A 27000-nucleotide genomic window follows, 5' to 3' on the forward strand; every position below is an offset into this window, starting at 1 on the left:
CCCGTGTGGTTCTGGGATCTTTGCTCACCGTTCTCATGATCATTTTGACCCCACGGGATGAGATCTTGCGTGGAGCCCCAGATCGAGGGAGATTATCAGTGGTCTTGTATGTCTTCCATTTTCTGATGATTGCTCCCACAGTTGATTTTTTCACACCAAGCTGCTTGCCTATTGTAGATTCACTCTTCCCAGTCTGGTGCAGGTCTACAATACTTTTCCTGGTGTCCTTCGAAAGCTCTTTGGTCTTGGCCATGGCGGAGTTTGGAGTCTGACTGTTTGAGGCTGTGGACAGGTGTCTTTTATACAGATGATGAGTTCAAACAGGTGCCATTCATACAGGTAACGAGTGGGGGACAGAAAAGCTTCTTACAGAAGACGTTACAGGTCTGTGAGAGCCAGAGATTTTCCTTGTTTGAGGTGACCAAATACTTATTTTCCACCCTAATTTACGAATAAATTCTTTACAAATCCTACCATGTGGATTCATGGATTTTTTTTTCACATTCTGTCTCTCACAGTTGAAGTGTACCTCTGGTGCAAATTACTGACCTCTGTCATCATTTTAGGTGGGGGAACTTGCACAATCGGTGGCTGACTAAATACTTTTTTGCCCCACTGTATATGGACCTAACTCTACCATAAGGCGCATTAAGCGAAAACAAAACAGTCAGATAAGTCAAACTTTATTCAACTCATTCTTCTTGCTTCCTCCACTTCCGTACCATTGATTCATTAATGCTGTATTCTATCACAGCTGCTCTATTCCCATGTTGTTGCAGTATATTAATGACTAACCTCATATTGTGGATGGATTATCTCAGTTGTTCTCCTGACTGAAGTTTGGTCCATTTACAGCATCCTGCCATGCGATTGCATTTGTTCCTAACTATCAGGAACCCTCGCATTAACTTTTGTTGAGTGGAAAAAAGCTAGCATTCATCCTCCAGCTTCCCAGTGTTTATGTTATGCTAACATAGCTGTGTCGCTAGCGATCACGTAGTACAGTGGTTCCCAAACTTTTTTTGTTGCGTCCCCCTTTGTTTTACAAGAAAAATGTTGCACCCCCCCGCGCGTGCACGCACGCACACATTCTCCAACCACACACACCCATATTTTGCTTCATTGCGGTTTATTTCACACCTCAAACATTTAGTAAACAATTAAGCAAATACAAGTAATCTACAATAAATTACAGGCACTAATAAAATAAACTACTAACTCTTTAACGCTACGTCCGCACCTACACGGGTATTTTTGAACACGCAGCTGTTTCGTCCACACGTAAACGGCGTTTGGAATCACCGAAAACTGAGATTTTTTTTAAAACTCCTTTTTTGCGTTTACGTGTGGACGAGGAATACAAAGTTCGTTACGCAACATCAAAGGTATGTGCCTTTTTTTCACGTCACGCTGTGCGCCACGTTATTGTTTACATGAATGGCAGATAGAGACAAAATACTGTTACTGTTAATCTGACTATCTGCAGGTTTTACACGCTTACATACACACACGCAGTTAGAAAGGCAGAGGCATCACGGTGTGATTATTTTACATGTAGTTGTTTTTTTTCCTGTGTAATAATATTCAACATTGCTATCAATACATTTTTCAAAAAATGCCTCTCTGGGCAAAATAGGTTTAAAAACATAAACAGCTGTGGGATACTGTTTGTCCGTGATTTGAACCGGGGGAACAAATCGTGGCCTGATGAGCCTGATATTATTTCATATTATCATTATTTTCATTGTATATCTCCATTGTATATAGTATGTATATCTCCAAAATGTCAGGAGTCGTTAGTCATTACAAGAAATGTTTGTGAACTAAAAATCACGAATATAGGATACTGTTTGTCCATGATTTGAAGAGCCCAGCGCTGCTCCCACTAAGGGAAAACCAATTCTGCAGGGGAGACCTACCTCGGCACTTGTGGAGGTGAAGCCAAAGGGAAGATTTGCTTCACCATATTTTCTAGTCTTTGGCTTGGAAACATATTCAGCGATGCTTCATCTCCTGCTTTGCGTTTCTGTAGGCGCCCCGTGCTAACAGTGTCCAAGCATTTTGTTTTCTTTTCCCCCTTTTCATCCCGCGCCCCCCCTGCCATGGCTCTGCACCCCCCCTAGGGGGCGGGCCCCACACTTTGGGAAGGTGTGACGTAGTATATCACTATGTATCAGCTAGTCCAACTTCAGTAATGCTACAAAAGTCACTGCTGTTTAGTTTTCTGTCTTCATTTATGTTGGAAGTTATAGCAGAGATTTTAATTTAAGAAATCCCTCAATCAGAACATGCTATATCATATTTAGGTGGAAACTAGTTAGCTAACTTCCTGCTAATTTCTAACTTTGTTAAATTTATTAAATTTTGTTTGCCTGGATTTTAAACTTAGTTGTTACACCTGGTAATGCAGCAACACTGATCATTTTCTTCAAGATGAAACAATTTAGACAGTTTTTAAGTGATTTGTTTGACTTTGTGACCTGAAGCTGAGTTTGGACCCGGATTACTCTGCGAGGCTCCTGACTATGGTAGCTGTGATGCTCCAACAATCCATCAAGCGGTGCGGCTTCGAAGGTTACCAAAGTCGTACTAAAATATTTTCCGACAGATTTTTGAGTGCCGTGTACCACATAAAATCGGTTCGAGGGCAGTAAGCACAACCAGAATTAATACATAAGGCGCACTGTCAATTTTTGAGAAAATTAAAGGATTTTAAGTGCACCTTATAGTCCAAAAAATACTGTAATAGTAATATAATAATGTGTTAATAGTAGACGTCTGGTTAAGTTGTTTTTGGTATCTCCTTTTTTACCTTAATGTGTTGACTTTAAGTCAACGTCACAGTGTCCTTCACTGTCTGCAAGTCGGTCCACGGAGCTTCTTTAATTTGCATATTATCTATTTATCTATGTTTTGCAATTTGTATTTTTAAAGGAAAGTTTTCTGACTAGTTCATTCTCGAGTTCTCATTGTGGGAGTTTCCATTTGCAGCAGTGACAAAATTTGACAATTCTCAGAAATCGACTAGCTAGCGAACAAAATAGAACATTTAGCAGTTAAAGAGCAAATTTACTTCTGTCAGGATCTGATGAAGACATGAAATCAAAAATACATATAGGGGGGTTCCCAGAGAGGTGGAGTCTAAGACCCGACCTGACACATAGACAGACAGGCACACACAGATACAGACATGCATTTTCACCCTCATGTACACATATACAAATACTCAGCACTCGCCCAACAAGGAAACAAACAGAAATGACCACTGTACACACACTCACACTCCCCATACATACTCTACACTCCCAGTCCAGGCACCATCGCCAGAGGGGCCATCCGCCCCCAGACCCAGGAGATGTTTCCCTTTGCTCTGGGGTGGAGATGACCATACAGCCCCCGTTCCTGCTGCAGCAGGGAAGATTAGCATCACAGACCCCAACCAGACGGCCAACTTCTCCTCCTGGCCCCATAACCCAGATGGCAAACAGAGAACGGGGGTGTTCTAACAAATATTCTTACTGTTTCTGAAAGCATTTGATGATATCAATTGAACTCCCCTGCCCCTATTAATATTTTTCCAGTGAAACCACTGGTCACACATCAGCAAAAGCAAAGACCATTTAAAGTAATATTAAACAGAAGCTTTTCTGGCGATATGTCAAGTGACATTTCATCCAAGTTGTAAAGAATATATATATATATATATATATATATATATATATATATATATATATATATATATATATGTGTGTGTGTGTGTGTGTGTGTGTGTGTGTACACATATATCAACACCACAAACATAAGTTTCTTCACAGGCAGAGTTACATTGTCTGGCACTGTAGCAATCAAAATTATTGTCTGACGGCCAATAAAATGCGCAAAAGATTTTATTTTTCCAAGTGGACCATTAAGGCTTTGCCATACTGGTCCGTTTGATTAATCTTTATTCTTTAATTATTTATTTATTTATTTTACTTTTAAATTATTACAATCAGAACAGACATGGCTGGGGGATAGGAAAGGGAAAGATGTAGACAAGAGAAGTTCAAGAAAAGGAGAGGGAAAAAAACAGAGGACAAAAGGGACAGAGAGAAAAGACAGTAAAATCCACTAGATCAGCGGTCCCCAACCTTTTTTGCGCCACGGACCGGTTTATGCCCGACAATATTTTCACGGACCGGCCTTTAAGGTGTCGCGGATAAATACAACAAAATAAAAGTAGTACCGGTACCGAAAAAAAGAAGATTTATTCATAACACACGTGAAAAGACCCAGGAAAACCAAGTTAACGATAAAAACGATAACAAAATAACGCTGAAAACCGATAAAAACCCTGAAAACCATACATTTCACACCTGAGCCTCAACTCTCCTGGCCCGGTACCAAACAACTCACGGACCGGTACCGGTCCAAGGCCCGGGGGTTGGGGACCGCTGCACTAGATCACCTGCTTGAAAAAAAAAAGAAGAAGACGAGAATAAGAGAACAACACAGTAGGGAAACCTCTACAACCAAAATAAGCATATGTAACAGTCAATAACAAATACTGAATGTTACTGAGTAGCACACAAGACCGGCAATGCGTGGTATGCTTAGAGGCAGCTGCCAAGGAAGATAGTGTGTGTCTGTGAACACCCGTGTGCACACATGTGTGTGTGACCGTGCTTGAATTCAAAAGGTTTCTCCATATAACAATCTAATTATAGGTGTAGTAGCCATAATAGTAGCCATAGCCCTGCCCCCCAGAACATGAAGCAGGCATGGAGAGAGGTGGAGTCGGACCCGATCTGACTCCTCTCTGGAGGGGAGAGGGAGGGGAAACAGGAGGACAAAGGAGGGGGGAACAACTAAGCTGTAGTGCCTCTTCACCTCACTGTACAATACCTTGTGCAATACTTTTTGTAAATAGTCAACAGTGCAATAGACTCAATACTTGAAATGTGCAATTCACTTGTATTTTTATTTTTTTATTCCTATTTATTCTATTTATCCCCTTTGTATATTTTATTTATATTGTCTCTGTATTTATATATGTGTGTGTGTGTGTGTGTGTGTGTGTGTGTATATATATATATATATATATATATATATATATATATATATAACAATTCTGTAACTGTAACTTCGGTCGTTGCTGTGCTTTTTTTTTGGAAGTCGAATTTCCCAGAGGAACCCACCCGAGGGATTAATAAAGTTCTATCTTATCTTATCTTATCTTATCTTATCTTATCTTATCTTATCTTATCTTATATAGACAAAGACAGGCAGACACACACAGATACATACATGCATTCCCACCCTCATGGACACACATACAAATGCTCAGCACTCGCCCAACACAGAAACAAACAGAAATGAACACGTTACACACACTCCCCGTACATACTCTACACTCCCAGTTCCAGGCACCATCGCCTCTGGGGCCATCCACCCCCAGACCCAAGAGATGTTTCTGGGGTGAAGATGAGCATACCGCCCCCGTTCCTGCAGGAGCAGGGAAGATTCGTATCACAGAAACCAACCAGACGGCCAACTTCTCCCCACCCCAGATGGCAAACAGAGAACGGGGGTGGTCTTACTATTTGTGAAAGCATTTGATGATATAAATTGACCTCCCCTTCCCCTATTATTATTTTTACAACGAAACCACTGGTCACACATCAGTAACATCAACAAAAGGAAAGACCATTTAAAGTAATATTAGACACAAGCTTTCTTTGTGATTAGTCAAGTTACATTTCATCCAAGTTGTGAAAAAAATACATAAAAATACATATACATATATATATATAATCTTACATTCCAAACTGAGGTTGCATTGTTGCATTGGGACAACAACAGCCAATCTAACTACCATTTATAGAAATAAAGTTGGACTAAATGCTGCCTGCAATGTTGAAAAAGCTGTGGGCGAGAAGCTGGCTGTCACAGAGGCCAGAGAGCAGTGGACAAGATGTCTGCTGTATATTAATGACAGCATCATTTACTAACATAAAGTGGAGATTATCAGCATAACAAGAGGTTCACATTTAACTTTATCCAACTGTAAAGTGACATAGAACAGTTATGCTGACTTTTTGCCTGGAATAAGAACTATGTTTGAGGCCAGTAAAATGACTCTTGGAGTAAACCGATCACCATTAAAAATAATATATGTTTAGGATCACTGTCCTGATATGCTGTCTTAAATAAGTAGACCAAAACAGCAATATTTTATGCCCAAACAGTTTACTACATACATAACTACACCACAAACACAACAAAGTTTCTTACCCCACTACAACCAGGAATCCCATCAGCAGGATGTCTGCAGGAAAAATAGGTCAATGTGTGGGGAAAAAAAGGAAGAGACGCCACACTTTTTCAAGACCTTTTTTTTTCTTTACATCATCTCACTGATTGGATGACTTCATATTAGAATGGGAAAAAGCGAAGCACAAATGTAAGTGAAGGAGACTGTAACGTGGAGCTATCTTTTAATTATTTGTTTTTTCCCTGCTCCTTGATGTAAATTAGCCCTTATATGTTTAGTATTTAATGTCCTCTTTAAAAACAAAGTGTTTTCTAATTAGATAATGGCTCCTACCGATCGCTGACAACCTTAGTAAAAAAGGGCTGAATTATCTCAAATATGTAGGCACAGATGTGATAGATTAATGCTTGACAAAGGTTTGCATTGCTAGGTAGGTGCTGTTCTAGTGTGTCTTGTATGCATGAATTGATGCCTCTGGAAACAATGACAGTTTAAGGGCCCCTAATTTATCATTATTGATGTAGACAAACACACGCAATTCATAATGTTAAATAATTACAACAAAAATGTAAAAAAGAAAACATACAAATATATAAGATGAATTATTTAAAAACCTGAGAAAAAATTGCAGAAAATACTGAACTTTTTTTATTAGTTATGAGTGACTTTGTAGGGAAGTTGGTTTTTTTCTCCACTTCTGCTTTATTCTCCTGCTACACTATAAGAAAATACTGTGTTTTTACGTTCGGGTTAAATTATCCACACTTTGTGCTACTTTTTTGTCACCTATTTGCAAACAACGTATAATTTCAAAACCGAATTTGAAATTAATGGTGCTGCAGAAACATACCATCTGCTCACACGATGCCTTACAAAGACAAAAACAAAAGCTTATTTGGATATGTTACTCTTGGTCATAGACAAAGCATGAGTGAAACTCTGAATAACACAGTAGTCCTGACGACACTTGAAGGCTGCATCTGCTGCTCTCATTCCAGCAGCATTATGCAGTTTCCAATGAAACCACTGGCCTCTAATGGAAACAACGGCAAATCAAAAATGACTATTTATAGTCACAAGATGAGCCGCCCATATCAGCTGAAATATTTTTACTCATCCTTTGATAATAAGGTTTGTTAACATTAATTTAACAGTGTAGCAAAAGTGCAGTCCAAGGGATTCTCCAGTGTTCACTAAATGCTTGAAAAGATTTTCCTGTATCTTGTATCGTAGCTTCTCATCTTTCCACTTCATCATCTTTATGTATTTTAATGTCCGCCAGAACTAAAACAGGTTTTTCTGATTACTGACTGCATAAAGGTTTTCTCTATACTTCAATTTTTATATATAGTTCCACATAATTTAAGTACAGTGATGATGCTGTACTTACTGAAAAATTAGGACACAATCATGTTGTCATTGAATACAGCAGCAAACATGGGATCATCCTCAACCACTGAGGCCTTTCATTGGCAATTAGTAGTATGGTGCGTACTGTATGATCTTCTTTGAAATAAGCCAAAACCCATTGGAAATGGATCTGTAGTGGTGCTGTCTACCAATTTTACACATAAAGCTCACTGTATCTATTACAAGGCAGACCATAATAGGAATGAAAAGTCACTGTCTATTGCTTTGTTTAAACAATTCTGTTAGAGACATAAATGTTCTGTTGTATTCCTCTTTGTGATTTGTTTTTTTAACAGCTCATGGCGACAAGGGGAAAAAACCCCACTCTAACCTCTGCCCCTCATATTCTGTGTCGCATGTCACTTTTGAATAGTTTGAATTAATTTTTCTAATAAAAAAATAAGAAGTACAGATAGCTTTTATAACAATAACAGTGGCAACCAATAAAGGCAAAAACACCTGAAAGTGGAAAGTAAATCAAGGTAAAACCAGTCCGATAACAACATAACAAACTGACAACATCCTTTCAGAAAAAAAGAGAAAGAAAATGGTGTAAAAACATTGCATTGCACATATTTCAGGAGAAAAGGTTTAAGAAAAGTTAGGCTGTGTTCTTCTTTTATAACAATCGAAAACAATTTCTTTTTAAAAAACAGCTTGAGCTGAATAAATAGTACACAGTTTGAAAAGGCCAATAGCAAAACCGCAGTGTGTACCTATTAGCAATGTGATCTATCATAAATGTCTCTACATTTAAACCATGGCAATGTGTAGGTCCATCTTCCATATTAAGAAAATACCTCGGTGTGACAAATGTGCAAAAATGGGCTAACCTCGATCCAGACCTTCAAGTCTTGATTGAAAACCCACCGTTTTAGCTTAGCCTTCCTGGCCTCCTAGAGCATGCCTTTTAAGTGTACTTTCTTGCCCTCCCCTTCTCTCTCTTTTGGTTATATTGGTTTATTGTTTTTATCGTTAAGTCTTGCTTGCTTATCTGCGTACTTGTATACTTGTATGCTTGGTTAATCAATGCCTCCCACCTGCTATCTTATCTGCCTTTGTACTTTACTACTGTTTTATTGGATTATGTGAAGCAATTTAGCTACCTCTGGTTTTAAATGTGCTATACAAATAAAGTTGTATTGTATTGTATTGTAATCTGCTACCCCAAACAAATCCATGTCATCCATAGTTAGAGAACAGGGTCTTGTAGAGAACCTGTTCCCAGTAGTTCAGTTCCTTGGAACTGTTGTCTGCCTCCCTATCACTTGCACTTGTTACAATCAGCTGTTTTCAGTTGTGCATGGATGTAGACATTACTTTTATTTTTATAGCACAAAAGGACAACAGCATGGTGGTAAAGTAGAAACTGCATCAACGACAGAAACAACTGCATTATGCTGCTAACACAACTTCAGCTCTTTGCAACCTCTCCACAGACAGCATGCTAACATTAAGCTAGCCAAGAACCCAGAGTGACCTTAAATCTGAGTGAATGCTGACCCAAGCCCTGCAGCCAGACCCTGAACTTTAACAGGTAACAAAAGCAGTGAGGCTGTAGCCTGTGTTTCTACCTGTGCATGTTTCTACAGTGCAGTCACTGTGACAATGGGTTCAGGTGTCTTTGTGCTGGTTTTCATCTTTGCTTTTTGTTGTTGGTTTTGTGTTCATACCTAAATAGCAAGAGAACGCTCATGTCTTTGTTCTCATTAGGATATGGATTTGTGTTGGTGTGTGGGACTGTAGCCTAACTGGTGACTAGTGGTGAGCCAGTGGGAATACAACAAGAACTGAATAAATGAGTGATATTGATAATGGAATGTGAATCTCTAAATTGTTATCAACATATATCTGTGTTTGTGTGAGTGTAATTTTAGGCAAACTTATTCCAAAGCTAAGCAGTAACACTGTATACGATACAGCGGACACTTTGATGCATTGTTAAAGAAAAGAGAGACAAATAAACAGTAGAGACCAGTGGCAGCAGATTGATTAGAAGCCTGCAGGAAGTTAAGGAAAGAGAGACGGGGACAGAACCAATCCACTGTGTTAAGTGCTAGTTATATATTGAAAATGTCCTAAATTGCAACCAATGTATGCACATACTTATAACGTGCCTAAATGCTAATATATCCCTATTGATCACCATTGTTAAGAGAAGAAGAGACAGCTATTCAGCTATTTCCACTGACAGTGATGTTAGCAGCAGGAAGGAAGTCACTGTCAGATCTGCATTATGCAAATGAGTGTGGTGGCAGACTCTGTGCTTTGCATGCTGTCCAGTTCTTGGATATGGGAGCAGGCATGAGCGGGTGTGAGGACACTACTCACTTCTCTCCTCTGGGTAATTACTATACAGGAAATTGAACGTAAAATGTTTGAATAATCATGTATCTGAAGTGAGTTATGGATGGAGCCGACAGTACTGAAGTAAATTAAAACAAGTGAATCCAATTACTGTTTATGGAAAGCAGCTGTCCGAGCAGCATATGCTGGTGAGTGAAACTATGAGACTAATGTTGAGGTTAGTGCTCTGCTTGTCTGTATAACATGATGGCTATTTGAGTGTTTCATTTGTGCATGATGACAAGCTAAAAGATGTTTGAAAAACCTGTGTTGCATAGAACTTGCAAAATTATAGGCCGATGTCTGAAGAGGTGAGGCCAGTTGTCTTTTTTTTTTAATCTTGCTTAACTCATGCTCCATGAGTGTATTGTGATGTCATAACACCATGATAACTTGCCTCAATGGATTTACAAAAAACAAGGTTAGCGTTTGCTTTCAGTCATGAACAAACCCTCTTATCCGTGTGTTTATTTACCTACACTGCATCAATTCATCTGTGATACAGCCAACAGTCATGTACTGGATAAGCTTTCGTTTCAAAACATTTGGATTTAATTATCATGGGGATATGATATCCAAACAATCTGGTTTCTTCCATTAATAACATGATTGCAGCATGGCAGAGCGAGCTAAGGCTGCAGCATTTTCATATATTTTCATGGATTTAGGCCTTGTTTACTTACTTATTATGGGCATGGGGCAAAACACGATTTAGAGTAATGACACAGTTTACGTTTTGGAGTTTTAAAAGATCTCTGCGAGGAAGTGTCCTGCTTCCACAGCTTGAAAAACAAACATTACCCGTGTGACTGTTCCAGAATAAAAGAATTCTCACTTGCTTCGGTCTTTTGCAGGTCAGTGCAGTTGACACGAGGAAGAGGAAGCGGGCCAAAGCTTTTGTGTGACTGATAGCAAACGCGCTGTACATTAAGGAAACATAGAACCACAGAAGTGTGTTGTTTTACAGATAAAACACGATGGAGTATGAAACACTATTTATATGATTAAGGCCTTGTGCAAAAACTGATGTACTCGACAAACTTAAGAAGTGTTTTTCTCCTCCTCTGAATGACAGTTTTGTCTGGAGCTTTTTGAGCTTTAGGGAAAATGAAAACTTTAATTATTGTTTTAATCAAAACCAACATTTCAGTCTCATATAATAGTCAATTTTCTTACTCTAAGCATTGTTTTTATTTTGTTACTACAGCTCACTTCCAAACTTTGAGAGAACTGCTCATGGTCATTCATGCTAAATAGGAGACGTGTTTTGTTCTGAGCAGCAGCTTAAGAAACAGTACTCACTGAATAATGGCCACAGCCTGGGTTTCATTTAGGCAACAAGTAAAACACTAATGGTGTTTGATGTCAACAAATGCAGATATCCCTAATATGATCATCTCAAGCACATAACTCTGCTCATGAGGGGCAGCCAATCAGAAGAAATCTAGATTAAAATGATTGGGAATTAAATTAAATTCAGTTTTATTTATACTGCATCAAATAACAACAACACTTGCCTCAAGGCACTTTATATTGTAAGGTAAAGACTCTACTATAATACAGCGAGGGAGCTAAAGGAAGTTAAAACCTGGTTCAAACAAGAGGAAACCCCCCGAACTTAAAAATTAAGCCAAGTTGCAAAATCTGGAGTCCCTCCAACAGCCAACAAATGTTACAAAACATTTTACAGCCTGGTGCAAAAATGGTTTTGGCCTCTTTTGATAGTTTCACCCTGTGAACTTTGGGGAATTTTTAAAAACTCATCCATTAGGATAACTGAGTTAACTGTTGATTGACAGATGTCCTGATGATTCTGTAGCATTTACTTGGCCTCATTCCCTACTTTGAATAGTTGGAATGATTCACTTAATTGTGTGTCTGCTTTGGGTGCTTTTTGTATTGGATTGTCTGACTGCTTTGTTGTGGTACATACCTACAACTTTGTAGTAATTGCAGCATCTATGAAAATAGCAATAGACCATGTGTTGCCATGGAATAAGAGCATTTTGCCACAACTTCCATTTCAAATGTAAAAATATGTCTCTTAGGGAGTTGCAAGAAATCACCACAATCTGGTTGATTTGAGAACATCTGCCTAATGTTAAACTGAGACTTTCTTATGAAAAACACACAAACGCTATTATTTCTTTCAAACAAAAAACCTTTCTAGAGAGATCTAGGGTTTTATTCCAACTTGTATGTCGTCATTATGATTTAAGAAATTTGCGAGTATCAAAGTTTGCTTCTACTTAAACAGGAGATGTGCCTATAAAGACAGGTTGGTGTTGTCTTGCCTTTGATTGCAATAAGAACCTTCATGACTGACTCCCGAAAGGAGTTTGTCCTTCTGATTAAGTGCCTTTGAATTCCTTTTACCTGGAGTAATAATATTGTTGTGCTTCATGTTTCTCTCCTCAAATACAAGGGAGTGGGAGACACTTCTATCATCTTCATTAGCAGTTTTTATAGCATTGAAACCTGCTGTGTTAGTTTCTTCTTACGTTTCTCTTGTGAAAAAACATAAAACATAAAAACATGAAGCAATCATGGTGTTGAATTTCGTGGGAGATCCTCCAAGTGGCAGGAGACAAATCATTTAAATGGACTTGGGGATATGTTCAGTTGTTAAGGCTTCAGAAGAATGCTGTGCTCGTGTTTCAAAGAGCTCATATAATCACTATCTTTGTGGCCTGTTGGTCACCTTAACCTGCTAAGTAATTATTTATTTACTTGCTCATATATCGCTGTTAATTATTCTAATAGGTCTCTTTAGAGCTTTTTTTGTTTTTCTTTTTTGCCACAAGCCCTACAGCGTTTCCTGTTATGTCCCTCTGATACTGATCTCCTTGATTTCCCTCAAGAAACACTCATATTCACTTAACACTCACGTGCAATGACGTTTCCTTTCTTCTTCTCCTAAGACCTGTGTAATAGGTCATGCAATATACTAAAGTATAGATAAGCATAACCTCACCAGCTTGGCATGCAAACAACATGGTAATGTTATATGAATAATTGGTGCAGTTAGTCAGACTGCCTTATTGTAATGTCTAGGCCAGGATGCTATACAGATAAAAAATTTAAATTGAGGGAATTGGTTCTGTTTTAGTGTGTTGGATATTTTATTGGAATAGTTTGGTTGCTGCAAATCAATACAAAGATGGTCTGAGAGATTCTCTCTATCCCATGATTAAACATTTTTATCCTTACACAGCTCCATAAGGCAGATGTTGTATAAAAAATATGTAAACCATATCCTGTGGGATTCACATTCACTAGATTTCAACACAGAAAAAACTTCTTTGGGAGGTTTTGAACTAGCATGTTGCATCAGCACCGTCTACTGCCATCATTAACACATACAATTTGGGGATTTAGGGGACATTTGTAAATTTTACCTACAAAAAATAAAATGTTCAACTCTTTCTGAATCAACACTGTTCAGGTAATTCTTTATACCTCTAGGAATAAGAACAATCTGTATTATATTTGCCCACATTTAGGTAATCCATCTCTGACGAAACAATCTGACCATCATTAACAAAAGCATCTAAATCTTTGAAACTCATCAGTTGTATCCACTATAATAAATCTTACCAACAAATAGGTGAAAAAGGATGGGCTTACATACCAGACTCAATGCTTTTTTCGTGACACTATAAGTTCTTTTCAGGTTTTCAGGCCTGCAGACCTTGATAAAAAACAAAGTTTAAACTATTGTGCTACCAAGCAACCCGCTACTGCACATTTTGAAGTAAATTATTATAAGAGGAAGCTGATAAAAAAAAATACTATTCAGGATGATTTTCAGTTTACATCCATAATAACATGAGCAAACTGTTGTGCCCATTCATTTTCATTTTACCGAATATTTTTCCACTGTGATGTTTACCAGGGATGCTAAAATTACCCTGCCTATATTAACTAATTAGAACAAAGGTTTCAGCATACAGTAATATCTTTAGGTTTGCAAGCATTTCTGGAGCAGCTGAACCAACATGATCCCTAAAGCCTGACCACTAATATGGAATAAATTAAACAGAGCATGTTTTTTCCACGTTAGCAGTGGAATAATGCTTCTGACAGTCAAACACAAATTTTGTGCTTCATGCACCACAGATTCATTGAGTATGAACAACATTTAGTTAGTGAAACTGTGGTTAAGTCGGGCTTTGAGTTTCACGCCCTCTATTTCACCTCCCTTGACAGTTAACACAGCTGAATGCCACACATACTAGCCGCACGTTACCGGTTTGCACATGTATTAGTACTTCTCATCACATGTGTCCAATTAGACTTCCAGTAAACTGACTTGGCACACACATCCTACATTATTTGGGTTGCTGAAATGCTGCCTATGGGTTTCCTATGATGTCTAATTACATTGTAAGACACGAGTAATTGCAATAATAAGTAATGTGTTTAGCTTATGCAGAAGTCAGTCCAGATGTAAAACATCTGTTTTGATCCTGCAGTTGCACTTTTTTTCTTACTTTACATGCTATAATAAAAGCTTCTGTCAAGTTCGTTCAGATCTGTTATGTAAATTCTGAGCTGTATGAGTGTATGCGTGTGCTATGAGCCACATCGCTCATCTACCTTCCATACATATTGTAAATTCAAAGTGAAATCAATTGCATTGTGTATGTAAAGCAGTGAGTGCTTTTGGCACGTTGGCAGGAAGGAGTCACACAGTAGCATTATTGTACTAATAGCATTGAGGCTGTTAAGAGAGATGAAGCCTTTAGATTTCTTTCTGAGTTAGCATACTGTCATCAATTTTTTTTCCTTTACATGCCTCACAGATAGAGGATATATTCAACAGAATGCCCAGTTGAATAAAAACATCAGGGGGAAATGGGATGATTCTCATGATCAACAGTGGGACGACTAATAAGAGGTGCATAAGAGGTGTACGTTCTAGCATTACATTTAGGAATTCAACAGCAGGAAAGATAAAGAGAGAGACACTATTAAAGAGATAATCTGGTAGCGCGTGTTTCTTCAGCTAATTGACTTGGTTTTGCAATTAAAAGTCTTTATATTAAAACTTTTCTGAAGATGAGCTGCGGTCTTCTACTGCCTAATACTGGCATCAACCTCTAATAAAGTCCCATGAAAAAAATGGAATTGGAATGAAGGATCAAAAAGCCTCTGAGAAAAAGATACAGACAAATCTGGCTGGTTAAGCAACACCTTTGCGAACTTTAATGAGTTTATTCTGCTGCTGTGCACAAAATGGTTTTAAGATGTCATCATGAATTCCTGGAGCGGAATCTGTCTAATACTTTGGTGGGTTTGTGACATGGCTTAAAGGGATTGAATTCATGAGATGTGATCCGTGAGGCTTTCTACTCCTTTAACCTTCCATTGAGAGCTCAATGTTCCTCGCCTTCACATTCATACCTGTGCAAGGTATTTGCTCTTGCGTTTGCTTTAACTTCAAAGGCTTAGCCGTGGAATAATGTTCCTGTAAATATGTGCAGTAGATGACAGAATGTTCAGTTTAGGAAGCAAATTGGTTGAGCCTGCAGCGTTTATATAAAAGGATCAATACAGTCAGCCCCATTTACCCTCCAATCACATTAACAAAGAACAGATGGTATTTGTCTAAAGACTTCACATGTTTGTGAATAAATCTTAACTTGTTTTTGCTATCAAGATCCAACCACTGATCATCACGAGTCGCAGCATATAAACCTGACAGTCTGAAACGCAGCCCGTACAGCTGGCGAGCTGCGATGTGAAAATGGTTTGTATAACTTCATGCTGATACTATTCCAGTTATGTGGAATATTTCAATTATAATTATAAATTTTTTTATTTTTTTATCATTCCAAAGTTATGACAGTAAATATCTTCATTATCAGAAAGCATAGTTGAGACTGTTTATGTATTCTGTAATTGGTTCTCCACACAACAGTTTTTATTTCTACTGGAGAACTTCGCCTTGGACACATGCAACTATTCTGCTTGTAATTTAATCTCACTGAGTAAAATGCTTTGCACTACCGACTGCTTTCCTACATCTAATTTTTAGAAAAGAAAAAGCTGCGTCTTCACAATAAGGCAATCTTGTCATAGACTCCTTTTTGTATTAATAGTTGGATTCCTGTGTTTGTGGTGTTTTGAGTTTTTTGGTTGTTTTTTGTTTTGTTTTTTTTAGCTTTGTGTAACAGATATTTCCAGTTGGTTTCTGTATGATTAGTTTCTCAATTTAGCCTTTAGGTTTCTTAGTTTTGGTTTATCTACCTTTTGCAATCCAGTGAGCCAACTGAGTCTGTGGTTCCTGAGCTGCCTGATCCAGTCCTGCTTTATTGCCCTCCTATTCCAGAGGGACTCCATCTCGCCCACTAGCACTCAACCCTTTTTCCTTCCTGCCAGCCAAGCCTCCAGAAAGTCTCCTCCTCCACTGTCACCAGCCTCCTCCCCTGCCTTTTTGTCCATCTGCCAAGGCTCTGTAGCAGTTCTATCTCCTTTGCTGTCAACAGGCACCTGCCAAGCATCTTGGGTCCTGTTTGCTTTGCCGTCACCGTCCACCTTCACCAGCAGTATCTAGCCAAGCTTCTAGAGTGGTCTGTTGTTACTGGCAGAAACAATTTGTGCGTGGTTGCAATGACCAGCTGGTCAGTCAGAAGTTGAGTATGCAAGACCGTTAACTGCTGGCCACTTTCACAAGCCCATCACATAGGTTGCCTGGTGGGAGGTAGCTTTTCTCCAAAAACGCATAGACAGATTGTGTTGCTGCTTATTTATAAATGTATACAGATTCCCAAACAGACCCAAAGGTAATCAGTCTGGATTGATTGGTGCTAATGAGCACAACTCATCTGTGACGCTTAGCAGTAGGTAACCTGATTCGGTTGGTTGCCTGATTATGTTTCTATAAAACAGCAAGTTTGCCAAGTGCCTAAATAATTATGCCGTTCTACAGTTAGGCTCTACTAAGTGAATTATGTTCCATTTAATGTGCTTTAATAAAATTTCTGCTGGATTATTATTATTTTTCTCCTGTGTCGAAATTCTATATTCCTATTTTTTTTGTTTCAATAGCCTTAATGCTATTTAAGAAACTTAAGACTCTGGGTGAAGTAAAATCATGTCTCGCCATTACTTTTGCTTGGCCTTCTAAACCATCCTTTGATGGAAACCACAGAGACTCAGGTTGAACTTCTGACTATTTTTTGTTTAACAGTTGGTTTAAGTCAAACATTTCTGTAGCAATCGCACCTGAGAGGGAAAACCTAAATGTTATTGCACACTTGTATTAATATCTATGCAAAAATAGTTTTACAGTCATCTGAAAATTTTCTGTTCTTCTTTTGATTGTATTTTTGCAGTATCCAGAAATGTGTTTCGTTAGACAGTGGACAATGAATCATTTTACAACTCATTGCAAATCATTGACTTTCATGGAGACCATCTCAGCAAACAACAAAACTCAGTTGCTTTCCTCAAAGTTGACTTTGCTGAGAATGATTTTAGTGACTTCGTGCTGGACGGTTGTTGAATAAAGACAGGTTGCCTCCCACCAGAAATACTACAAATACTTATACAGTTGTGTGATGGGCATGTATTAATCATCATTTGATTCTATGATGTGTCTAAAATCTGGTTTCCAAATCAACCAGGATGTAAAAATAACATGACCCATAGAATTTAAATTGCTTTCTAAAAAAAGAAGAGAAAAAATACACACAGCGTCGCTGTTCAGCTGTCAAATGTTTAGAGTGCCTTAAATCTAACAATATTTCCTTCAAATGTGTCTGTTATCGCTTGCAGCAACTTTGAATTAAACAGACAGTAATGCTGCCTTAATAGTTTCTAAAAGCATATTTGGCATAATGATTAAACAGCAACGACTTTGCTTTTTTCTTAACATAAGAGGAGATCAATGTGATGATATAGGCTTTCTACTCTAATGCACTTCTACTTGTACTTGTGTTTAAAATTTGCCATCACTGGAATGCACCTAACCATCTGGCCATAGTTAAATGGCCTGTAATGATGACTATCAGGTATGCTGAAGATACATATGCACTGTTTACAATAGGATACAGTGTTTATAGAACGGGGTTTAATTAGATAGCAAGTTCACCTGAGAGCAATGCCTGATCTCACTAACCAGATTTAGATTTTCTCGGAGAAGACATCGATAAGCTGTTATTTTCTGTTCCTTTTTTTGTTATTTTGTTTCTGACTTGGCAGAGCAGTGCTTACTGCACCTGATTAAACCGTGGGTGTTGTAATGCAACCTTTCCTGAGGAATGTACTGATCTCACACATCAAGCAGATGTTCTCAATCAATATTTGTTGATATGAAAGCCCATTAGTGTGTTAATTACATTTGCATAAACATTTCGCCATTTCATATTTACTATACTAAATTGGTTTTCATACAGAGTTTACATACAGTGGCCCTCAAGTGCTTACACATGTTCGGTCCAAATTCTGTTTGGCCGTAGTAAAAACATGAACACACGGTGCATATACAGCCAATCACATACTGCATTTGTAGCCACACACAGAGACATAAATGCAAACAAAATATCAGCACCACCCACCCTTAACAGCTTGCATTCCCCACCAATGACTTACCCAGAGTAAACAAACATTTATCTGCTTGTCTGGCAAACCAACAGTGTGGTGGTGCTGTTTGTTTGGCAGACATGCTGCAATAATGTAAGCAAGCTATTGAACTGTGTTTAATGAGAGATATGATTTGGACATGTTAAAAGAAGTTATTTTTTTCCTTCTTGTAGGACTGCTTAGATACAAGTTGGAGCGTCTTAATTGCTGTGGTGGCCAATTAGAACCAAGTCAATAACTGCAGAACCAGGTAGTAAAAGTTCACCAATATGGCACCCTGACAATATCGGACTTAAAACCCAATGTTTGTGAACAGTTTTGTACCTCAATACACTTAACAGAGGTGTCTGTGCAGCACATACATATGATCTTCTCTGAGCCCCAAAACAACAATGTATGCAAGAATAATTAGATCAAAAAACACTGCTATGACAGAATAACATGACAATTTTAAAGATTTTAATTTAATTTAATTTTTTTCATTTCTCTGTTACACGAGGAGACCAGGATGAGCAAATGCTGCATGTTCTCACTCGTGAAATAATTAAAGGAAATGAGGAAGGAAAGTATGAGCACACTCCAGGTTTCCAAAGCCTGCAATTTTATATGAAACATTTACAAAGTTTTGATGACTGAATGCCACTGTGATGATTGAGGGCTACAAAAAAGAATAAATGCTTCATATAAAATTTTTACTGTTTTTATTTTACTTGATCAATTATAATGTGGTTATTCTGTTGGTAATTTACATATTTCTGTTGTGTTTTTTAGGCATTATTAAGATGGCTGTTAAATTTCCAACTGCATTTGTTAATGACTTCAATGTTTAGTCTGCTGTGATGGCTTGAGCAGAAGTGTTGAAATTTAAGGTGTCCAGTTCTGTACTGCTGTATAATACATGACATGAACCACTGATGAATGAAAAGTATAGAAGTGCATACATTCCCTGACATTCTCAAGAGCTATATAAAATGTTACCAAAGCCTGCCACTGATGCAAAGGAGGGGCCCAGGGATGTTAATCGCTGTCCTTCCCACTCCTACACCGAGCACAAAAATTTACAGTCACCATAACACCCATATGTCCTCATGCTTGTTTAGGGAGACTTGAGGTCTGTCCACAATAAAAATCATTATAACTGAGTGAATTTCCCACCAATTTTCAAGTGAGTTGGTTTGGTAAAAAAAAAGAATATTGTACTTATCAATATACATCTCCTAGTGTGCATTTAATTCTTGTAACCTTAGTATTAATCAATTCAAATACACAGGATCAGGCTCCAGTTTGTGGAAGCCGTCATGTTGCCCTGTCACCTTGAATACAGTGGCCGAGATGAACATCGTTGTTCCACCTAATCACCTTTTATGCACGCCATATTGCCAAAAGGTTTCATTCTACAGTCAACTACTTGTCGTATTAGTCTAAAGACCTCCAAACTTCAGGTGGCTTTCAGATTAACTCAAGAACAGTGGCTGGCTGGGTTTCCATGGCTGACTAGTTAGACTTTAGAGCAGTGAAGACGTGTTCTCTGGAGTGACGACACATGCTTCTTTGTCTGGTGATCCACTGGGGGAGTCTGAGTTTAGTAGTTACCAAGAGAGCGGTACTTGTCTGACTGTACTGTGCCAAATGCAAAGTTTGGTAGAGGTGGGCATATGATGTGGGGTTGTTTTTCAGGAGTTGTGGTTGGTCCCTTAGTTTCAGTGAAAGGAACTCTTAATGCTTTAGCATACCAAGACATTTTGGACAATTTCATGGTCCCAACTTTGTCAGAACAGTTTGGGGATGGCGCCATCCTGTTATAACATGAATGCACACTAGTGTACAAGCAAGATACATATAGGCACACATGAGTGAGTTTGGTATGGAAGAGCTTGACTGGTCTGCACAGAGTCCTAAACCATAAATACACTCCTAAAAAATGAGGAAAGTATTCCTAGAAGAGTTGAAGATGTTATGGCTGTTATAGCTGTACCTATGAATTAAGTGTGTGAAGATGATCAAATACTTTGGGCAATAAAGTATATGTGGCTAGAGACCGGCCACGTGTCATACATGGTTTAATTTACTGCGTTTTTAATTTAAAGATCACAAACAGTGCTTTCAAACTCTCTCTCTCTCTCTCTCTCTCTCTCTCTCTCTATATATATATATATATATATATATATATATATATATATATGACCATTTAAATTTGTACACATATACCATCAGTTTCTCCTCGCAGACACTGCTCTCTCTTCTCCCTCATTTCCACATCATCCACTTCCTACTCAGTTTAAGTTTTATCTCCTGAACTGAGTGCACTTACAAACAAAACGTGCATAAACATGCTTATTTATTCCAGATATTGTTGCAGTTAAGTATTGTTGGATTAGATATGCCACCATCTCTGGACAGCTGGCGCTACACAATAAAAATAGCTGGCTATAAGTTAACATAATGCCAGCTGATGTTAGGCTTGAGTTTCCTAAAAAAAAAAAAAAAAAAAAAAAAACCCTAAACATTTTCTCTTTGATAAAGAGTTCGATTACATTCTCACATGTATGAGTTTATTCACTGTCTGACATTGTTGCATTCAGACAGATCCACTTCAGCAACGGATTTACTAACGCCACCAAACAAAACAATACTACAATGCTGCAAAACAGAAAAGTTTAAGATATCCTCAAAAACTCACCTTAGTATAACCGTCATCAGACAGAAGTGAGGTTGTGAGAGTTGTTTGTCCGACAGCAACCGATATAGCTAAGATTACGCACTTCAAATGAGAGGTAAAAAAACAGAATTCTGTTCACTGCAATATACTGACATCTAGTGGTAATCGTTTACACACTGTAAAGGTATGACTAACTTTTTGAATATTAACTTGTGTACAGTGTTGGGAATAACGGCGTTACTTTTTTCAGTAACAAGTAATCTAACTAATTACTATTTCTATCATTACAACGCCGTTACCGTTACTAATAAGAAAATGCGGTGTGATTGCGTTACTATTTTTCAACAAACCGACGGTTGAAGCTGTCTTCAGTTTACCGCATCTTGTATCAGCTGTAAGTAATCTGGGCGCTACAGCTTTAAGCAGCTGCGCGCTCCCGCAGGCAGCAATCACTTCCTGGCAAACGATCACGTTTTGGCACAACACCTGGAGCTAAGGGGGCAAAACAATCGCATGAATGCTGGGCCCTATTTCAGGAAGCCGGTTTAGAAAACTCAGAGTGAAAAACGATACTCAGGGTTGAGTAACCCCGAACTGTCCAACTCGGAATATTCGGTTTCAGAAAGGCTGATAACAATTAGTTCAATCAACGCGGAGTTGCTTTAACCCCAAATTAAGCGCGCGCACGAGGATACATTAAGCCCTGATTAGTGGAGCACAGATTAAGCGAGTCACCATGGAGACGGAGGGAAAGAAGGCGCGGTCAATGTATTTTACAGCACTTGAGGCCGAAATTCTGATGGCAGTATATGCCGATAACATGCAAATTTTGCAGAAAAAAAGTAACACAGCTTCAGCTGCAAAAGAAAGGGAGCATGCATGGCAAAACATAGCCGACAGAGTCAATGCGTGAGTGTTAATTTAAACATTGATCTAGGGATTTCCACCCATTTAACACGTTATTTTATTATATTTTATTTTATTTTTAATTTCATACATTTTATTTTGTGATGTGATGTGAGCGCAGGTGCAACCCAACAGGCCCCAAATGTTCCTGGCAGCAAGTAAAAATGAAATATAAAAATATAGTCCAAACAGGTAAGGTGTAATTGTATTATGAGCCATAGTGCTCGGTCTGTTTGTCCTATGTAAATCAATTGCAGTTAGAGGCTACATTAATTTCCCCTCTGTAAGCACTTATTGAAATTATCTGAGCATTACAAGTACATATTTGCTTACTCTGTATGCTCAAATGTGACCCGTTATGGCCACTAGAAAAAAAGCGGAGGCCCGAAAAACAGGTGGGGGTCCTCCACCACCACCACTCACAGAGCCTGGCCACTTGGCTTCCACATTTGTGATAATGTTGGCAGCATCACATATGATCTTCACAGTGCAGAGAACACAAATTAGCATCCATTACTATAATGAAATAATTTGTTAGTTTGAAATGCTACAGGGAACTATGTACCTGCACATTAATGCTGTGGAAAGACTTCCTGTTCACATAGTCTCCTTCATTTACTGAAGGAGCAATGATTGGAATGTGAGTGCCATCTATACAGCCAATCACGCCTGGGAACCGTGAAAATAAATGTAAAATTTAAGTAGTAGTTCAAGTATCACCACATCATGAATTAAGTTTTGTTCATCCTGATACCTGCAATTTTGTGGCATCCCTCTTTGATAAATCTTGTGGGTCTATGACCGGGGAACACCACAGATGAGTACAGGAGACGTTTCAGTGCAACTGTAACATTCCTGACTGCCCGACAGACGGTAGCCTTGGAAACGTGCTCAGCGTCACCAATATTATACAGAAAGCTCCCGTTTGCAAGAAACCGAAGTGCAATACAAATAATATGTACAGAACTGAGAGAATGTCCGCGATGTGTCACATGAGCAATATTAGGCCTGAGGATGTTATTCAAATAAATTGTAGATTGTGCTGAAAAACGGTAACGTTCACACAGGAAATCATCAGGAAATGATAAAATGTCCAAACGCGCTCTAATCACTCTCTCCCGGCGGAGAGCTCTGCGGAGAATTTGGGCTTCAACATCTACTGGCTCTTCAAGGAAGGGGCACGCCATGTCTGACACTTCCTACAGTCAGGTTTCCGACAAAGAGGCGGAGAACGTCAGGGTTAGTTGAAGTAAACCTGCTTGGGGGCAGGTTAGCTTCACGGAGTGTGTCGTCATAGTAACTCGCTCAGAATTAATCTAAACTCGCTTTGTGAAACCGAAAACCCAGAGTTTTCGTTAACTCAGGGTATACTTACTCAGAGTTTGCACTAAACCGGCTTCCTGAAATAGGGCCCTGCTGTTTGACTGAGGAAGAATAAAGTAGTCGTGGCAAGCCAATCACACGACCACTTTAAGATGACAAAGCAACAAGGTGATATATACCAGTTTTTAAATTGTGCTGATAGGCCACGTGAAACCAGAGCCGTTTTTTCCTGAATAGTTTTGTCACAATAGTTTTGAGAGAAAGACAGCAGAAAAAGAGAGAAAGATGTGAGAGATTTGTGACGTTTAGCGTGTTTGAAGTGTGTAGTAAATTTGTTGTCTTGTGTAGTTAGTGTGCAGTGTTGTGGATAGTTTTGTGTTGTGTGTCAGAACAATGAGGCGACTGCTGTCTCCAGGTAGAAACAGGAGTCATACACCTGCTGCTGTCAGACCTGCAGGTATCAGGCTGTGATGTTCTCCTTTATAGTGGACAGAAATATTTGGAGTGGCACAAATAATTTATGTTGCATCTCATTAAATGCAGAACAGCTGATTGTTATGTAAATAGTTTGAAAAGGTTATAAATAAAAGGGGTAAAAGTTAAATGGCTGAAAATAACTTTGTTGTTTGCAGAACTTGTGCATATAATTTTAAAATTGACAATTTATATTTGCATTTAAAGTTATGAAATATGATTCAATAAACATGTTTTTGGTTGTTACAGTAAAAAAGATAACTTTTTCTACTCAGATTTTATGTTTTTTGTCTGATTTTAGATCGATACTGTTAATATAGTATGTCAAAATGAAAAGATAACTGTAAATTCAGACACGTGAGGTTGTGCTGAAAAGTATGATACCAAACAAGGCAAAGTAAATAGTTTTTAAAGGTAAAATGTAGAGGAAACATCAAAAGTAGTCAAAAATAGCCAATTATACTCTACAACAGAGGGTTAGACATTTTTTTTTAAAGTAACGCAATCGTTACTTTTCAAGTAATTAATTACTTTTAGAATCTTGTAACACAGTTATTAACTCAGTTACTTTTTTCAGGAAGTAACTAGTAACTAGTTACTTGTGCAACTCTGCTTGTGTATATCACTTTTTATTGTCTGTCACTTTTAATATTATTTAAATTTATTACTTTTAAATAAATAAGTCAGTAGCCATCTAATCAGAGATCATAATGTCAAGTGTGTCTTTATGACAGCTATTTTCTCTTTAACAGATCTTTTTGTGAGCGTATTGTCAAAATTCTCACAACTCAACAGTACAGTTGCCATCAGGTGTATCTGATCTCACCAGCTGATATTTTAGTTAACCGAGGAAATACTAAAAGCACAATTAAACAAAGGTGTTTGTTTTGCTGCAGACTCGGACATGAGAGTGTTCTATTAAAGTGTTTTAAAATATTAAATAACTAGTATGGCTTTGATGCCGACATGAACGCCATGACAGGTAGGGAAGTTACAGTAATATTTATATTCTAAGCAGGATATTACATTGTAAGCATGCTAATGTTTGCTAGTTAACATGAAAAAGTATAACTGGTCCTGATGGTGATCGCATCGGTTTGGCTGTTTGGTCACAAATCCAGATAAATGTAACTGTTGACCTAATAGAGTTAGATGAAGATTCATTGGCTCAAGTGTCCGTGCTGAGGTATTTTAGTCCTACTGAAAATACAAAAATGTAGGAGAATTTATTTATGAAGCTCAAACAGCAAGTTTGTGTCAGAGAGCTTTCCAGTCTTTAACGCATACCACACTCTCTATTTTTAGACCTTGGATTTGAAAAATGGAAAACTTAAATAAACAGTTTCCAAACTGAGACCCATAGGATTCAAGTCTTAGCCACATGTTTTAGCAGGAAGAGTCCAGGTGCATCTTATAACATGAAGTAATGACTGCTGAATTTCATGCAGGTGAGTTGGCTACAGGACCGTGAGTCTGTGCATGCCGTTCCTTTGACATATCTTTGTGGGACACGCACATGGAAGAGAGCCATTGTTAGTGATATTAGTTACACCTGTGCTTTGCCTGCTATGACAATGTCTGCTACGTATTTTGCAGTCTTTCTAAAGTACTATTACACGCAGTGTGTACTACTCTATTTGACAGAAGAGCAAACTTTGAGTAAATACGTAGCACCTGGTAAGTTTAACTTACAGTACAGCTTCAGTGAGCATCAAGGTGCTACATAATTTGAAGCAACCTCTGGATGACCAGTTGGTCAATGCAATTTCTTACAACTGCAAAAGAAATTCATTACAATCTCTGGATAACCTCTGATTTTTTTCCCCTGGTCACCAGGAAGTTGCCATTTTATTTTTACTCTAGTGTGACTGAGCCATAATTGAAAAAGACTTGGCAAACATACCAAGCTGAAGACTCGGCTGTCTGTGGCTGAAACCTCTGGTATTTTAAATGATGTAAGCGGAGAGTCCATAGCCTGTAGACTCAAGTAAAATAGGATAATTGCTCTAAATCTGCTGGCTGTGTAATTAGCTAGTGGTGTGCTATAAATAATGGTTCCTTAGGGTAGTGTGTTAGCTAACGTGTCAGAGGCATTCTGATATGAATACATTTTACTGGGCACATTAGTTTGATTGCTTTTATATTTTTTGTTTATTTTTAGTTAGTTATACTTTAAATGTCAGTAGTTTTCAATATTACACTCTAATCTTTTGTCTATATAATGGTAATAGCATGCTTAATGTGTTATTTAGTAAGAAACGCCTTGTAACTGGAAAATGATGCGTATGTATGACTCACACACATGGAGTATACATTAGAGAAGGCTGTGTTGCTATAGCTACAGCATACATTTCATTGTGGCCTTTCATACCAACAACACAGCTGATTCATTGGTCCGGTTGTTATATTCTCCAGCTGAACCCTGTGATGACAGGACACGTGGCTCCCAGGAGATTTGTGACACAACTCATGATTTTTTGAAGTGCAAAGTGTGGGATGAGTCTGGTTTCACTTGTGTATACTGTTCATTTTTATGTTTGAGCCTTCACTGTTCATCATCTTGCACATACCTTTAGAAAGTTTACAGTAACAGGCTATATGAGATATCATGCTCTCTCCTTGTAACTGTTTTCTAGTCTTTAGGTCTTAATACGAGTTTAGAGAATGACAGCATGTGACATGTTCTGGAAAAGTAGAAAGGAGTTTTTCAGAAGTATAGATTCTGGCAAAGTTGTAAATTTGCAAAAGCGTGAATAATTTTCTCCTCTTGTCCATGTTTTTCCTGTAAGAAAGTCTGGTTCTGCCGGACGTTCTTTGTGTTTAAAAGGATTGTTTCCTTCCCACAGTCGCCAAAGCACTTACTCATAGGGGGCCATCTGATTGTAAGGTTTTCTCCTTTTTTGTCTTGAAGCAACTGTTGCTCTGATTTGGTTCTATGTAAATAAAATTGAACTGAATTGAATTGAACATATAAGTTCAGCAGCCAGCCATAGATATTTGATTGTTCACATCAGTCTGTCATATAACATACTTTCTCCTT

General features: G+C 38.2%; 1 protein-coding gene across 1 annotated transcript in view; it reads left to right on the plus strand.

Annotated features, from left to right (window-relative positions):
• Positions 1-9977: 9977 nt before the first annotated feature.
• myocd (myocardin) overlaps positions 9978-27000 on the plus strand; it is a 122895-nt gene continuing 105872 nt past the window's right edge. The window contains exon 1 of the mRNA XM_076887209.1: positions 9978-10158. The gene's annotated coding sequence lies outside the window, so the exon portion shown is untranslated. The remainder of the gene's footprint in view (positions 10159-27000) is intronic.

Source organism: Maylandia zebra, linkage group LG8 (genome assembly GCF_041146795.1).
Source record: "Maylandia zebra isolate NMK-2024a linkage group LG8, Mzebra_GT3a, whole genome shotgun sequence".
In the NCBI taxonomy this organism is placed as follows: Eukaryota; Metazoa; Chordata; class Actinopteri; order Cichliformes; family Cichlidae; genus Maylandia; species Maylandia zebra.